The 16827-nt window shown below is 35.7% G+C and overlaps 1 long non-coding RNA gene across 3 annotated transcripts; it reads left to right on the forward strand.

Annotated features, from left to right (window-relative positions):
- Positions 1-5731: 5731 nt before the first annotated feature.
- Positions 5732-16233, forward strand: LOC148880832 (uncharacterized). 3 transcript variants are annotated; one of them, XR_016104663.1, is made up of 5 exons: positions 5806-6144; positions 6700-6739; positions 7678-7782; positions 15788-15876; positions 15983-16233. It is a non-coding gene; the product is annotated as an uncharacterized LOC148880832 (long non-coding RNA). The 3 variants fall into 3 exon arrangements; XR_016104662.1 differs by lacking the exon at positions 7678-7782 and having other exon boundaries at positions 5732-6144; XR_016104664.1 differs by lacking the exons at positions 15788-15876; positions 15983-16233 and adding an exon at positions 15456-15686 and having other exon boundaries at positions 5803-6144.
- Positions 16234-16827: the final 594 nt, after the last annotated feature.

Here is a 16827-nt window from a genome sequence, read left to right on the forward strand (position 1 = left end):
TTACAACTTTAGAATTAAAATTTGATAACAAAGAAATTAAATTTTGCTTATATGAATAAAAAATTTTTAAAGCATCCAATCTAATAGTATTCCTACAAACGTTTTTATATTGTGGGTTTACCAAATTACGCAACTATTTTTCAAGCTTTAGATCTTCAACAAATATAAATGGTTGTTCTACATGTACAATATACTTAGCTAATTCTTGTCTCATTTTTTCTTGTGAATATTTAAATGTACCAAAACTACTCCCCCTCCCAATTTGTGTTTGTGTTGTTTCTCTCCCTTCATCCTCTTCCTTCTCATGTGTGAGCAAATGTTTACTCAAATGGCCCGTACCACCCTTGCTACAATAAATAAAGTATTTTCTACATTTTTTACAAACTATCATTTTTCCCTTCTCCTTAATATCCTCTACTTCGAAAACTTTCCAAACCGGACTACTCAACTTAGAGGCCCTCCTTTTTTCCCTAATATCAGTACCAGGGGTGAAAGTTCCACTTCCATCAATATCAACCGCACCAGTGCTAACACTATCATGATACAATTGAATATCATCAATGGTGAACATGTTGGGGAATCAGTTTTTGGAAGAGCCAACCACTTTTCTCAATTCTAAAAAGATAAAAATTAATTTAATTGGACTTACTCGGATTACCGGTTCAAAATCCCAACTTGATTTCAACGATTGAAGCCTTTCAACATCCAAGCCTCCAAAATTGAGATACTTGAGCTGGTAAAGCAAGCCTTCTTCTTGTTAAAAGTTGAAACTTCAATAAAGTTGAAACTTGAGAATTGGAGAATGGAGAATCAGACAATTAGCCAATCAAAATTATTCATATTGTAGAGAATTGAGAATGTATGAGTATGAGAGAGAAAGAGAGAAGAGATTAAGATAATTGTTGAATTGGTGTGATGAGAATGGTGGAGGATAGGGCTATTTATAGGAATTGAACATAATTCAATTGCCCAAAATACCCTAAAAACTAGTTGTTATTTAGTTGTTGGGAGGGGTATTTTGGTTATTGTAAAGTTACTTATAATTTTACCCAAAAAGCTTCATAAACTAGTTGTTATACAGTTGTTAGGGGGCATTTATGTCATTTTTTCTTCCCCATAAGCAAAATACATAAATACCCCCCTAATATGGTTGTTTATAGTTGTTGGGGTATTTATGTAAAAAATCCCCCAAAAAGCTTAAATTAGCCATTTTGGGGGGGGGGGGGCAATGGCTAGTTTTTGGATGGGCCGCACTCAGCCCACTACGAGCTCCGTGGGCCGCGAGTTGTGTGTGCTGTGCCATGCCGGCCCATGGACCTCGAACCCCTGGCCCAACACGGCACAGACAATCATGCTGGGCCTGGCATGACCTGTGGATTGTCGTGCCAGTCCAATTTCACGGCCCGGCCCATTTACACCTCTAGTGATTCTACAGTGGTTCTCAACTCCAACGGAGTGGTTGCCGGCGCAAATGTTGGTTCTTGACGCAAGAAATTGTAGTATTGCAAAAAAGAAAAAAGGGGAATGAGTTAATGGCTTAATGCGTAGAAATTATTATCAAATCAAAGGAAAACGAAAAAAAAAACACAATCACGTGCAAGTTTTTTACCTTATAATCGTCGTTGTACTCCTTCCAAAGTGGTCTCCAACAGTCGTAGCTAAAATTGGTCGCCGGAGGTTGGATGTCCACAGTGGTCACCGTTTGTTGGCTGGCACTGCAAATCTTGGTCACCGGTAGGTGGTTGTTTGGACTTTAGGATAGTAGGTGTCGGTGTGCTGCTATTGTCTTCTTCGGTGAAGATGTTGGGTCTTAGCAAAACAAAACCCTACAAGGAGGACTGGAGGAGTCATTGAATGTTTAGTTGGGATATGTTTGTCGTTATATTTTCTTTTTTATTTTAAAATGAAATAATAAATCAAAATAAATATAAATGTTGAACTGCTAATCATTGCCCAGGTTTTCGGTCCGAGGTAAAATCGGAACTGTTCGAGTGATTGGTTTCCGGTCCGAATGATTAGACCGTCCGGGTCAGCAACGGTTCAAAAAAGTTGATCAAAATCAATTTGAACAGATTAGGATAAGACATTGAACTGGATCAGATTTAATAATATGAAATAGTTATTAGGTCGGACTGGGCCTAATCCATCTCTATGGATTTATATTGGATTGGGTCGGATTAAATCGATCTCCAATTTATTGACAAAAAAGTAAGAATACAGGTTAGATTTAAGTTAGAACTAATCTAAATTAAAATCAATTTGGACAAACTGGACGATCCATTGAATTAGATCAATTCAAAATGATGTAAAATATTCATTAGACTGAATTATACCTAGTCCATTTGTAATGAATCCCTACTTTTCATTAACAAATTTAATCAACCTTATGCATAGTAATTGGAGAAGCAGCGTAGGTGTGGCAACGAGCTGAGCTTTTTACGAGCTGCTTGAGCACAGCATAGTTCGGTTTCAACCGAGTTTGAGGCTCGATTCTTAAATGAGCCATGCTCGAGCATACTAGAGCTTGGCTCGTGAGGCTCGCAAACCGACTCGAATATATATATATATAATATATATATATATATTTAATATATATATATATATATAATATAATAATATATATAATAAAATTATAGAAAATAATATATATAGATATATAATAATAAAATTATTATAATTCTTAATTTTTAAATATCAAATAAAAAAATTTTTATATATAATTTCTTATTTTTATAAAATATTTTTTCTCAAAATCGAGCTCAAGCCAAGTAAAGTTTGAGCTTATGAATTTTTTACTCGAGCTGAGCTCGAGCTCAAGGTTCTGGCTCGAACCAAGCTCGAGCCTTGTAGAATAGTCTTGAGCCGAGCTCGAGCCTAGTACTATTCAGCTTGGCTCAGCTCAAATCCACCCCTAGAAGCAGGGTTCAATTGTTGCCTGTTGCTCATGGGTTTTTTAAACTATATATAATGTGTTTCTGACTTCAGTTATGAATTGCAACAATTGACAATTGTGAAGGTGTCGTTGGACTGCTGTTGTTCTTAATATTTTTGACAAAGCCGTTGATTATCATTATATTACCGAAAAGTCTGAAAATACATTAGATTAAGGGTGAGCATTTGATTTATTCGGTTAAAAATCGAATTCAATAAATCAAAATTTTGAAAATTAAACTGAAAAAAATTAAAAAGGAAAACTGAAACCGAAACTAAATTTTTGAAAAACCAAAATTTTCAGTTTGGTTTTCGATTAAAACTGAATTTTAATAATATATACTATATTATATATATTATAACATATAATATATATTATATATTATAAATCAAATTTCATTATATTAATATATAAATATATAATAATATATTATATATTATATATTGTGTATTATATATTATATATTACATATTATATACCAAAGTTCGATTTATTAGACTAACGAATTTATAATTTTAAAGTCAAAACTGAACTAAAATAGTCATCGAATTAACCAAAAACTAAAAAATCAAACCGAAACCAAAATTTTCAGTTTTAAGCGAATAATGCTCACCCAACATTAGAATTTCTTGTCTCTGAGACCTGCAGGCTCATCATTCCCGTCCCGTATTATTTCCACACCCCATGAATATAAATATTCCACCAACTCTCCTGAATAAACGATCGATGTAACATTGTAGCCATTTTATTTTCATTTTTTTCCCAGATCACATTGCTTCGCAATCCCCTTCGCTCAGGATTTTGTGTTTTTTTAATTAAAAAAATATAATAAAAGAATCAAATCAAACATAGGGCTACGTAAACTCATCTACAACCAATTCAGTTTTTTAATAAATCACTCCTCTTGGGACATGCATGGTCATCTTTATTAATTAAAATTGGTGCATCCGTGCATGCATGACACAAGTCTCTTCTCTGCTTTGGATTGACATAAATGAACGGTCAATTTACATTTTTTTTTTATTTATGTTCAATATAAATACACATTTGTATTTACACTCTTCCCAAATGGAGCTAGCCTAATACAATTTCATTCAAGTGGCTCAAAAATAGTGCCTCGCACAATGGAAGACTGAAGAAAACTAGGAAGTACACACACCAAGTCTGAGGTCTAGGCAGGCCAATGTGCAAGATAAATACCATTTTTCTTGTCAAATGGCATTTTAAACCTCGTTGTAGGAGGTATATATATAGGCTGCGTTTGAAAATGATGCAAATAGAGTGTAAATTCCGGTTCAAGAAAAATTTACATTCTGGTTCACTTTTGTATGTGTTTGACAACATTACATTTATATATTAAGAATGATAGAAAACACATTTCCCAATGCATATTTACATTAATAATAAGATGTAAAAGTACATCAATAAAAAAGTAGTGTTTTTATTGTTCAATCCACTCCCAAAAATCTTAGGTCTACCTTAGGTCTGCAATTCAATTCAGAATTCTGAGATGGAGTGCAGTCAATTTATCCCAAAGAAATAAATTTGGATTCAAGTGGGTTTTTGATAAAAGAAATGACATGCTTTATTAAAATTCATGTTTGCATTATAATGTTATAATTTAACGACTATGTATGAACCATTAATCTTGATAACACATCTTTTTCTATAGACATATGTGGAGAATTCTTATCTTATCTTGCCGATTCTTGATCATGCATCTGATTCCGGTTCTTACGTATTCTCTGTGTCTATGTAACATTTATTGATTTGATTCCCATCCCACTACCTACCTGTCAAGTATCAAGTAAAGGCAAATATATATATATATATATATATATATATAAACCCTCAAAAAAGCAAGTTTGTTGGGATGGGATCCAAATGAATGTCTCGTAACAAAGTTTTTTTTTTTTTGCAGTAAGGTGGCAGTGTGAATCATGTGGTATGATCGGAAGTTCAAACAGTCCACGCATTCCATCAATGTTATGGCTAGAGCTCATTGCTTATCTGCCTTACATGGGAAAATGTTTCCAATGTGGGGCAGCAATGGGCTCTTGGGACAGTGTTGGGAGCGTTTTACTAATAGCAGATCCCGAATAAGGAGTTTAAATCTGCTATTAACAAAATGCTCACAACAATGTTCCAGTTCCAAGAGGAAACAGTAACCACACATTGGAAACATCCTCGTCATTCATGAGAAGATATTGGTAGCAGATCCCTACCCAATTATTGAATTCCTCTTCAATTCTCACTGCATTTTTTATATAATTATTGAGAAAAAAGGAGTGAATTTTGAAAATTTAAAAAGAATAACAAAGAGAATTTGATTTATTTTTCTCTTGATAGTGATGGCATCTTGAGGTAATAATGCATAGAGATGAGCGAGGTTGACCACTTTTCGTTTAAACCCATTTGACAAATAATAGCTATCATATTTTCACAAAATCCGTTATGAGAGGCTAATTAGTTATGCATGATAAATAGATTTTCCACCCACACCTACCCACATAACATTGCAGAGATATATGAGAACATCTCATCCTCTTATATATTATTATGTACAGGGAGATATTTCCAATGCATTTAGGTAGTGTTTTGTGGGTAGGAGATCCTGACTAGGGGTGTCCTAAGAATCGAAAAACCAAAGAAGTCGATCCGAAAAATCCAGTTAACTAAATCAATCGGTTCGGCTTTCGCTTAATCTATACAAAATCGACGGTTAACTAAATCAACCAATTTTTATATATTATATATTTTTGTTTTATTTTAATATGTTTCCGCCCTAGCGGCCCAGCCCCCAACGTCCCTCTCTCTCGGCCCAAGCCCAAAAAAAATGAATATTTTTGTTTTCTATCAAACATTCAAACCCCAAAACCCTCTGGCCTCTTCTAATCTTCTTTCTTCTTGTTTGAACAGCAGCAAGCAGAAATCGTAGCTGTTGCCACCACTCCTCTCCCATCGCCGTCGTCTAGTATGACTATCTATTTATCTTTCTTCTTGTTTCTAAAAGAAAACAAGAACAGATCAACAGACATTCAGTGACTCTGACAGAACCGAACCATTTCTCCTCTCCAATCGTTATTGTCGTCGCTCGTCGACCGGTTCTATTTCTCCCATGTCGTTGTTGTCGTCTGGTTCTCTTTCTCCCCCCATTCTTCTCATTCTCTGAATCTGAATCTTTAGGCTCTGGTTTTCTTCTCCCTTTGCAGGTAAATGATTTTTTTTTTAGTTAAAATAGTTGATATGAAATTTGTTTAAAATATGAATGTCTGAATGAATGATACCTATTTAAGCAAGTAAGCAACTATCTGAATGATATACCTATTTGTTTAAGATATGAATGTCTGAATGATACCGTTCAAATTTGAACGGTACCACTCCAGAAGTTCAAATAGGTCTGCAGGTCAAACCTCTTAAATAATTTGAATACTAATGTTAATGTCTTCTCCCTTACCAACCTCTATTGGAAACCTATTTAAGTCTCATTACTTCTTATGGATATCTTAGTTATAAATGTCAGTGTAAAGAATATATCTAATAAGATTTTAACTCGAGCTAAGATGATAGCAAATTTAATTATGAACTGTGATGTCATCCGCAACTGTGGATGCTTTATACAGCTTTAGGCAATACAGATTTGTTCCACTAAACAGTGATTTTTTATCCATTATTTTGAGTTTCGACATCAATTGTTGTTAGAGCTTAATCACATCCAAGTGAATTTGATTTTAATATGATTTTGTGCAAATACCTCTTCTGTGCAGGTAGATTGGGAGACCACAGAAGACCAGGGTCAAGCAACATGTGGGTTTCTTTCCTTTTGTTTGTTTGTTTTCCTATCAAGTAGTGTTGCCTCGATGGTTCATATTAAATAGTTGCTTACTTGCTTACTTGCTTTGTAAATTCTTGTTTATCTTCTTTCTAAAATTTCCACATTAACATTAGTATTTAGTAAGAAAAACATATATTTTCCCAAAACAAATGGAAGCATGGAACAAGCTTTGTGTTTGGTTATACTTATTCATTTGTTTGAGAAAATATGTGTTTTCTATATTCTTGTTTGCTTACTTGCTTTGTATATTATTGTTTGTATATTCTCAAAACAATGGAAGTATGGAACAGTTGCTTACTTGCTCTCTATATTCAACAATGGTTGTTTCATGTTTGTTTATACTTATTCATTCTTTTTCTTGAAAATATTTTAGGCCTTGAAAATTCCCAAATTTTTTGTGTAGGGTGGGGAGGATGTTTGTTTATACTGTGTTTGGTTTCTTTAAAAACAAGTAAGAAAGAGAAAGTTGTGGGAAAAGTCCTCCAGTGATACTAATTTTAGGAAATGGCTTGAAGGACTATTTCATAATTCTCCCTTTCTCACTTGCTTTTCTTTTTCTATGAATTATGATAATTCCTTTCTCATTGAGTGGGGGCTTCTTGAGACCCAATTGTATTAAAATGAAACAAGTTGTTTGTTAATTTGCTTTATTTTCCATAAGGAAAAAAAAGAAGGGAAAGAAATACTCAAATAGAATGTTGTTTGTTAACTAGTCATTATGTACATGAATTTGTCTTTGAAGACATGTTTACAATAAGTTGTACCGATTTGTACAATAGAGTTTCATAAAAACAATAAAAGTTGAATGAATATTTAAGCTAAGATTTAATACTTATTCATTCATGCTTATTCATTCTTATTCATTCTTTTTCTTATTCATTCATTCTTATTCATCCTTTTTCTTTATTAGATGTCAAGTATGGGTGATAATAATACAAGCACAAATGCTCCTCCTAAACCGCAAAGTGATGATGAGAATGCATCAAATCCATCTATTATAGAGGTTGATTCAAAGGTTATTGTTTCTTCTACTTCTAGAAAACAAAATCTTGGGTGTGGGATCATTTCACTAAGATAGATTGCCAAGTTAAAAATGATCAAAGAGCATCATGTACCTATTGTGGTAAGGGCTTAGCTTGTCCTAGTACAAGTGGTACAAGTTTGCTTGATTAATCACTTGACTAGATGTAGAAAGTAACCATTAAATGTGGACAAGAAACAAAAAACTTTGAAATCTTCATATCAAAATGCAAAAGAGGTGGGAGAGACACCACACCAATACTTGTAACTTACAAATTTGACCAAGAATATTGTAGAAGGGCACTTGCTAGAATGATTATTGTAGATGAATTGCCCTTTAAGCATGTGGAACGAGAGGGGTTTTGTGACTTTTGTGGTACCATGCAACCACAATTTATAGTCCCTTCATGTCAAATAATAACTAGAGATTGTTATGATTTCTTTATGGAGGAGAAGAGAAAGTTAAAGAAATATTTTAAAAAATTGCCATCGATGATCTACCTTACTATAAACACATGGACATCTTATCAAAATCTTAGTTATATATGTCTCACTGCTCACTTCATAGATGATTGGAGATTGTATAAAAAATTTTTAAATTTTTGTCTAATTTCCAGTCACTCAGGAGAAGTGATTGGTAAGGCAATTGAGAAATACTTGCTTGATTGGGGCATCAATAGAGTTTTTATTATAACAGTAGACAATGCAAGTTCAAATGATGTGGGAATTCAATACTTGAAAAAGAGACTCAACAATTGGAAGGGAAGTGTTTTAAGGAGTGAGTACTTACATATGAGATGTAGTGCACATATTTTGAGTTTAATTGTCAAAGAGGGGTTGTTAAAATTGGATGAGTCTATTTTTAATATCCGTTTTGCAGTAAAGTATGCAAGGTTTTTTCCATCATGATTGTAAATGTTTAAGGATTATGTAGAGAAAAAAAAGATAGAGAGTAAGAGTCTTATTTGCCTAGATGTAGATACTAGGTGGAACTCTACTTACTTGATGTTGGAATCTACTTTAAAATTTCAAAAGGCATTTGATTTGTTAGAGACTATTGATAGTAAGTGCATAGAGGAACTTACTAATTCAAAAAATAAGGGTTTTCTAATGATGATGATTGGGAATATGCTCAGTGCTTGCTTCATTTTTCTTAAAATTTTCTATGAAACTACATTGAAATTGTATGGGTTACTTTACATAACTAGAAATGAATACATGAAAGAAATTTATGGTATTGGGCTTGTTATTTTTAGGAAGTGTACCGGTGATGATTTTAGTGTTAGTTTGATGGCTTCCAAGATAAAAAATAAGTTTGAAAAGTATTAGGCAAATGTGAGGAATATCAACATTATGTTGTTCATTGTAGTGGTTCTTGATCTTCGATGTAAATTGGAGTATATGGATTGGGTTATTAATGAATCCTATGATGTTGAAAATGCTCAAGTGTTGATAAAGAGGATAAAACATGTTTTGGTCTCCATGTTTGAATTTTATAGTTTAGCTAAGTCATCTCACAATGTTCAACCAAGCAATCAAATTCAAGATACAAATGAGATGGAAGTTGATAGTGTGGAAGATGTTATTGATTTTATGAATGCATTGTATAAAAAGCAAAAAGCAAGCCAATGAGGTGTAGATACTAAAACGGAATTGGATAAATATTTAGGGGAGGAATGTGAAGATCTGAAAAATAAATCATTTGACATATTGGCTTGGTGGAAAGTTAATTCGTCTAAATATCAAGTACTTTCTATGATAGCTCGAGATGTGTTACCTATGCCTGTATCTATAGTTGCATCTGAGTTGGCTTTTAGCACTCGATGATGTGTGCTTGATTCATTGCGTAGTTCTTTAACTCCAAGAATGGTGGAAACTATCAGTTGAAAAATAGTCATAGAAGTAGGGACTGTGCTAGAAAACCAGAAAAAACTAACAAGAGAAGATTAGAGAAGAAGAGAGAGAGAGAGAACTGCGGCAAGAAGGATTAGAGGATGAGGAGCTCAAACTTAATCCTCCCTCTAACACTCTAATACCTTTTATTTAAGTTAATCTTTGATAAATTACAAAGAAGCCCTTGAGTGGGCAGAAAAATACAAAAAACAAAACACTACAGAGTATGGGCCCAGAATAAGGCCCATAATAGAGAGAAACATAACATAACATGAAGTGACAGTCTATGGGCCATTCGGCCCATCTCCTCTACACTCCCCCTCAGGCATGCTCAGCTTGCTAGTGTCATTATGAAGCCTTGCCTTGGAAATGCCCTTGGTGAGAAAGTCTGCCAATTGTCATTCAGAAGTAATGAATGGAAGACACACTTCTCCGGAGGAGACTCTCTCGAATAAAGTGTCTATTAACTTCAATATGTTTGGTTCAATCATGTTGTACCGGGTTGCGAGCAATGTTGATGGCAGCCTGATTATCACAGTACAACATCATGGGTTTGTCATGATCAATCCCAAGTTCTTCCATTAAGGACCTTAGCCACAACAATTCCAATACTCCATGTGCCATGGCTCTATACTTTGCTTCTGCGGAGGATCGGGCCACAACATATTGTTTCTTATTCCTCCAAGAGACAACATTACTATTAGATAGTCTTGTATGCCCTTAGCTTCAATCGGATTTGATGTACTTTTGTTATTTAGTGGAAATAAATTAAAGTGCATGTTTGATTCATGTTGTTTGGTATAATTCTGTGTGAGACCCTAAAACTGGACACTTGTAGAAACTTGTGTTAGTTTTAAATGTTCATAGCCATTGGATAAGTCTGGAGAGATTTATCCTGCCAAGGCTGATACTGGTGTGCCACCAAGTGTTGGGATGGCTTGTTTCGGCCATCAGGGTAAGACCCAAGGCACATGTAGTATGGGATTGCTTGAACCCTTGAACCGGATTAGATTTCTAGTATTGCCCTAGACCTTGGAGACAGATGGGCAAAACTGGAAAGTTACACCTGACCCCTAGACTCGATTATGACACATCACTAGGTGTCAGATCGGGTTGTCTTTGATGTGTCGATCAGTGAGATCCTTAGTGGGGGTCAAAACCTGGACATGTTGGGGCAGTCTGAGAATTCATCTGAGTGAGTGGTCATAGTGACAAGATCAACCCCTTTGTCGGACAATGGTAATAATCGGGAATGCACTATCTCTGATGGAAACCAAACTGCCGGTAGTTGATTTCAATCGTTGGAATTTTGTTTTGCAAAATAAGATATATGTACATATATATATATATATATATATATATATGTACGGTTTCAAAAGATTTGCAAAAGGTTTTAATTCCCGGGATCCATGTGAGTAGAGAGTGCAGCACTGTTCCTTGCAGCCGAGAGAGATGTCTTCTCTTGTCGGGCAGTGCTTGATCATTAAGGGTGAGGGGTTAAGTGTAAGACCATTTAGGATAATACCTAATGGACTAATCTTGCACCTGCCCACAATCCCTGGGTTTTTTATCAGATGGCTTTGCCTAGGGACCACTTAATGTAAGTGTTGGGCCCATAGGGTCCATGTGATGGGCTCAAGGGGGTTACTGAGTCTTTCAGTGAATTCGGTTGGGCCTTGTAATAAAGGCTGGGCCGAACCCATGTGGTTGGTGTGTAGATCAATGCTTGGGTCCCACGCCATACAAAGAAGCCCAACTAGGCAGCAGGTTGGAAACTAGTTAAACACTGAACACTTAATTGGCCAAAAGCCCATTTTGAATTGGGCTGATATGATCACCAGTTCATAGGGCGAATCTGAGATTAGTGTTAGCAAAAGGATTGGGTCTTTGACCTTATCCACTCTAAGTGACCAAATTCAAATTAGATTTGAATCTGGTAACCTTCTGATAAGATCAGGAGTTAACTAACTTAATCTGTAGATAGGATTAAGATTAACCTCTATCCAAATACTGATTTGGATTGGGATAACTCCCAAAATATTGGGAGGTTTCTTAATCAAGAAGAAAGAGGAGAAAACCCTAGTAGAAATATTAGATTATGAACTAGGGGGTTGGAGTAAGCAAGAAACACATCATGCAATCTGAGATTTGATCTCTCACAGATTCCAGAGAGAGGAGACAATTCTGCCATCTTTGTCCCTGGACTTCTCCTCCTTCAGTCGCCGCCACTACCTGTTGGAAGATTGGATCTTTGCAGCAACAGGAAGTCAAGAAAGCAGTTCTTGACAATAGTCTTGCAAGAAAGACACTAGGATTCGGTGTTCAAGGTTTCTAGAGGGTTCTTGTGAAGAATCCAGTGTGTAGGACGCACCCTACTGGTTCCATTCCATCCACAGCTGTGTCATCTTCAGCAGGAGTGGATCTTGGTTACTTCTTTGGGCGTAAACACCAACTTTGGGAGATATTATTTCTCTGGATCAGGTATAATCCTTCCTGTTTCTTTTTGGTTTAGATCTGGTTTGTTTATAGTTCAAGTAGATCCTTGAATAATGTATTTTAAATTTAGGGAATATGATTCCCAGTTGGAAGAAGGTAGGAATTTTTTTTTAAATTCGCCCCCCATTTCGCACCTTTCTTGGCGTCCATTATATGGATCCTACCATTCTTTCAATAACAGCCGCCAGACTGCAATATCCTAAAGTAGATCTTCTATCATCAATAGTTCCAGCCCAATCAACATCAGTATAGGCTTCAAGTTTCAGATGACCATGCTTGGTAAATAGGACTCCTTTCCCTAGAGAGCCTTTCAGATAGCACAAAATTTGTTCTACTGTTGCCATATGAGTATCTCTAGGAGCATGCATGAACTGGCTAATGCAACTGACAGCATATGCAATATCTGATCTAGTCATGCATAGGTACAGAAACTTCCCAATAAGTCTCTAAAAAACCCCTTTGTCTTCCAACAAAGTTCCATCTGAAGCTGAAAGTTTGTGACTCATATCAATGGGAGTTGCAGCTAGTCTTGCACCTAGTTTTCCAATTTCAGACAACAAATCAAGAACATATTTCCTTTGGGAAATAAGAATCCCATCATTGGATCTGGCAACTTCTATGCCAATGAAGTATCTCAACTCCGCCAAATCCTTAATCTCAAATTCTGTACGGAGGAAAGACTTAAGAGCTAGAATGCCTGAGACATCATCACCAGTCACTATAATGTCATCAACATACACAATGAGATACACTGCTAGAGATATACTTTTCTTCACAAACAGAGTATGATCTAACTGTGTCTGAACATAGCCGAATTTAATAAGTGCAGCTCTAAATCTTTCAAACCATGCTCTAGGAGATTGTTTTAGACCATAAAGAGATTTCTTCAATTTACATACATTTCCTTGCATATCTTTCCCATACATCCCTAGAGGAAGACACATGTAGACCTCTTCATGTAAGTCACCATTCAGAAATGCATTCTTTACATCTAACTAATAGAGAGGCCAATCAAAGTGAATTGCCAAAGATAAAAGAACCCTCACAAATGTCATCTTGGCAACAGGGGCAAAAGTCTCCAGGTAGTCAATCACATATGTCTATGTGTAGCCTTTTGCAACAAGTCTAGCCTTGTACCTCTCAATAGTTCCACCAGCCCTGTATATAATGGTAAAAACCCACTTGCACCCAATTGGATCCTTTCCTTCGGGCAAATCCACCACCTCCCAAGTACCATTTGCATGTAGAGCATCCATTTCGGTCTCCATGGCATCTCTCCATTATGGAATCCCAAGAGCTTCTGAGACAGACCTAGGAATGGGGTTAGAAGCAACAGAAGAGAGATAGACAAAGTATGAAGGAGAAAGCAGGTCATAAGAAATGTGTTTGGAAATGCAGTGTGCAGTACACTTCTGCTTCCCTTTCCGAACAGCAATGGGGACATGAAGGTCTGGGAAGGATGATTCCAAAGGAGCTGAAACAGTACATGTTATCTCATCTGTGATTGGGAATGTATGAGCCTTATCTGTTATAAAGGAAACTACTTGCTCATTCCTGAATCCCTTGCCTTAGATTCTTCACATCACTTCTCAATTTGTAGGCTCTGGCAACATTCAACTTCTGGGGGTAAGTTTCTACAACATTATCCCAGATTTCTTTAGCTGAGTTCATCCATAGGTAATGTTGGCTAATATGTGGCAGCATTGAGTTCACAAGCCACCCAAGCACTATATAATTCTCCTGCACCCATTTCTCATAGGAGGGATTTTCCTATGGGGGAGCTTTCTTGCTCCCAGAGATAAACCCCCACTTTCCTCTACTGCAAATATGAATTTTCACAGATTGTGACCAGGCCAAATAATTGGTTCCATCCAATTTAACTGTAGTTACAGCCAACGGGGAATCAGTTGTAGTTCCAAAATTATGTCCATATTCAATAGTGCTCTTGTTCTCAATTTTTGAGTAGTCCATTATGTAATAGTTTTAATTAGGGTTTCGGCAAGCCTTTAAAAGTGATTTGACTTCAAGGAACTCAAATTGTGTTGAAATAATAGCAAACACAGCAACCCACAAATTTAGTTCAGAATTGACAGCCGTGAGAACCAAGTTCGGTGGCAACACTTTCAAAGAGAAGAAACCCTGATTCAGCCTTCAAAGAACAATTAGTAGGCCTCCAAACAATATGTATTCTTGGTTCCCAACAATAATTTCCCAAGGAGAACAAAGAAAACAGTCCACAATACCTAAGATGACCTTTTACAAACACTATGCATGCAACAGTCAACATTTTACTGTTAACAAGCAGAAATCACTTCAAGAACACTTTGTCTAGGTCCAAGAAACAACTGAACTAAAGTAGAGGCTTGTACTACTTAATTTAAATAAATTTTCAGCAGTTTGGAAGCCCAAAAAATAGTCGAACAACACTTCTAGAATAACTCAGAAATCAGCCCAGCAACAGTGGGCCGAATGGAGGTGTGCTTCGAATGCTTTAACAGTCCTCCCAAATACCAAAAATAACTCAGCAAAGATCTTGAGAAGACAACTTACAGTATCTCTGGTTTGAACTTCAAACCAGGCCGAACTCTTTGCTCTTTGAGCTAGCTTCGAAAACCCTTTTCTCTGATTTCAAATCAAGCTGAAAAACTTGCTCTCTGATTCCTCCTGGTCACCGAACCCTTCTCCAAGTGTATAGAAAACTTGGGCACCCTCCAATGACCTCCAAGAACCAGGCGAATGACTGTAAACATTCAGCCCTAGAACCTCCTCATGCAGTTGGCTGAACTAGAACCACATGAGGGATACGCCAAGTAACGGCCCGCTCTGATACCAAGTTGAAAAACAGTCCTAGAAGTAGGGACTGTGCTAGAAAACCAGAAAAAACTAACAAGAGAAGATTAGAGAAGAAGAGAGAGAGAGAACTACGACAAGAAGGGTTAGAGGATGGGGAGTTCGAATTTAATCATCCCTCTAACACTCTAATACCTTTTATTTAAGTTAATCTTTGATAAATTACAGAGAAGCACTTGAGTGGCAGAAAAATACAAAAAATAGAACACTACAGAGTATGGGCTCAGAATAAGGCCCATAACAGAGAGAAACATAACATAACATGAAGTGACAGTCTATGGGCCATTCGGCCCATCTCCTCTACACTATCATTTGTGGACAAGATTAGCTACAAAGATCACATGGCTACCTTTATTTAGAGGAGAGTTTAGAAGAACTTGAGAGTATGGATTCATGTAAGCCTTTTGTTTTCTATTTTATTTTTTGTAGAAATATCATGTATCGGTGAGGAGCATCCTCTTATTGTTGTTGATGATTGAATGTTTATGGTTGTGGTCTTGTGGATCTCATTAAATTTAAACTTTCATGTTTGTAGACGTTTAATGTTTATGGTTGTAAACTTATGATTTGTGAACCTTGTTGAATGGCCAAGTGTTAAAAGAAATATCTTATTGAATGTTTTTTGTAGAGATATTTTATTGAATGTTTTATGTTGGTTAATAGTTTAATACTTTTATGATATATAGATAATAAGCAAGAAGCTTAACCTATGAAAAAATCAATCAAAGGTTATGGCTTATTTGCTTTGTAATGGCTAATAGGTGAAACAATCACTTCTCTTGACTCTTGGAGGTTGGAGCTAAGCAAGGTTTAATCCCCCTTGCTATTCCCTTGTCAAAAAAGCAGTCAGGTATTTAGACTATTAAGAAGCATTTTTTATACCATCAGTTAGTCTTAATGATTTGAATTGAATACTTGAATTATTCTTATTCTTTGATTCTTCTATTTCTCTATAGGTTCTATGACTAATTGCCTTGCTGCAAATCAGCCAAATCTGCAATGGTCAATACCCGAAAATTCCATTAGTGCTAATCTTGGAATAGTTATTTTAGACAAACTGGCTTGAATTAGGAATGAAATTAAGAAGTGTGATATTTTTTTTTTTATATATCTAAAGAAGAATGAATCTTAAGAAGCTTTTTTTTTTATATCATGTTATGTAGTTTTTTTGACAAACTTGGCTTGAATCAGGTTTTTTCCTTTGTTATTTTTGTCATTTTAGATAGGAAACATTTTTTAATACAAATGAAAAGAAAACCGAAAATTGAAAACCGGTTAACCGCTTGTTTTGGTTTAGTTTCAGTTCGGACTGATACAAAAACCGATGGTACTGGTTCGGTTTTGCCCACGGTTTGGTTTGCAAAATAAACCAAATATCTAAGAGATTATGTTAGGCTGTGTTTGACTTTGACAGAAAATTAGAGAATCAGAAAGTCGAGGGAAACCAAATATAGCCTTTGACTGCTTTTGAATGCGGTGTAAAAGTAAAATTATACCGATGGAGTTGTACATCGATTAATTTAATGTGTTTGGTATGGGTGCTGGGAACACAGCACCGTTTTCTCATAAAAGTGGTGCTGGGCATGTTTGCGTTGTAAGCACTGTTTTATTTTTTGTTTAGAAGCAGTGCTGTTACATAGGCAGTTTTCTAGGAAAACAGCACTGGTTTTATTTGGTATCAGTGCTGTAGAACCGTTTTCAGTATTGGTCATATTATTCAACGTCCAAGATGATGCAATATCATTGCACTACTGACAGCAATGGACTATTTTCTGAGAAAACATTGCATTTGGTGTTGTTT

The sequence above is a fragment of the Nelumbo lutea genome, chromosome 1, assembly GCF_056320005.1.
Source record: "Nelumbo lutea isolate HS-2025 chromosome 1, American lotus-T2T, whole genome shotgun sequence".
NCBI lineage: Eukaryota > Viridiplantae > Streptophyta > Magnoliopsida > Proteales > Nelumbonaceae > Nelumbo > Nelumbo lutea.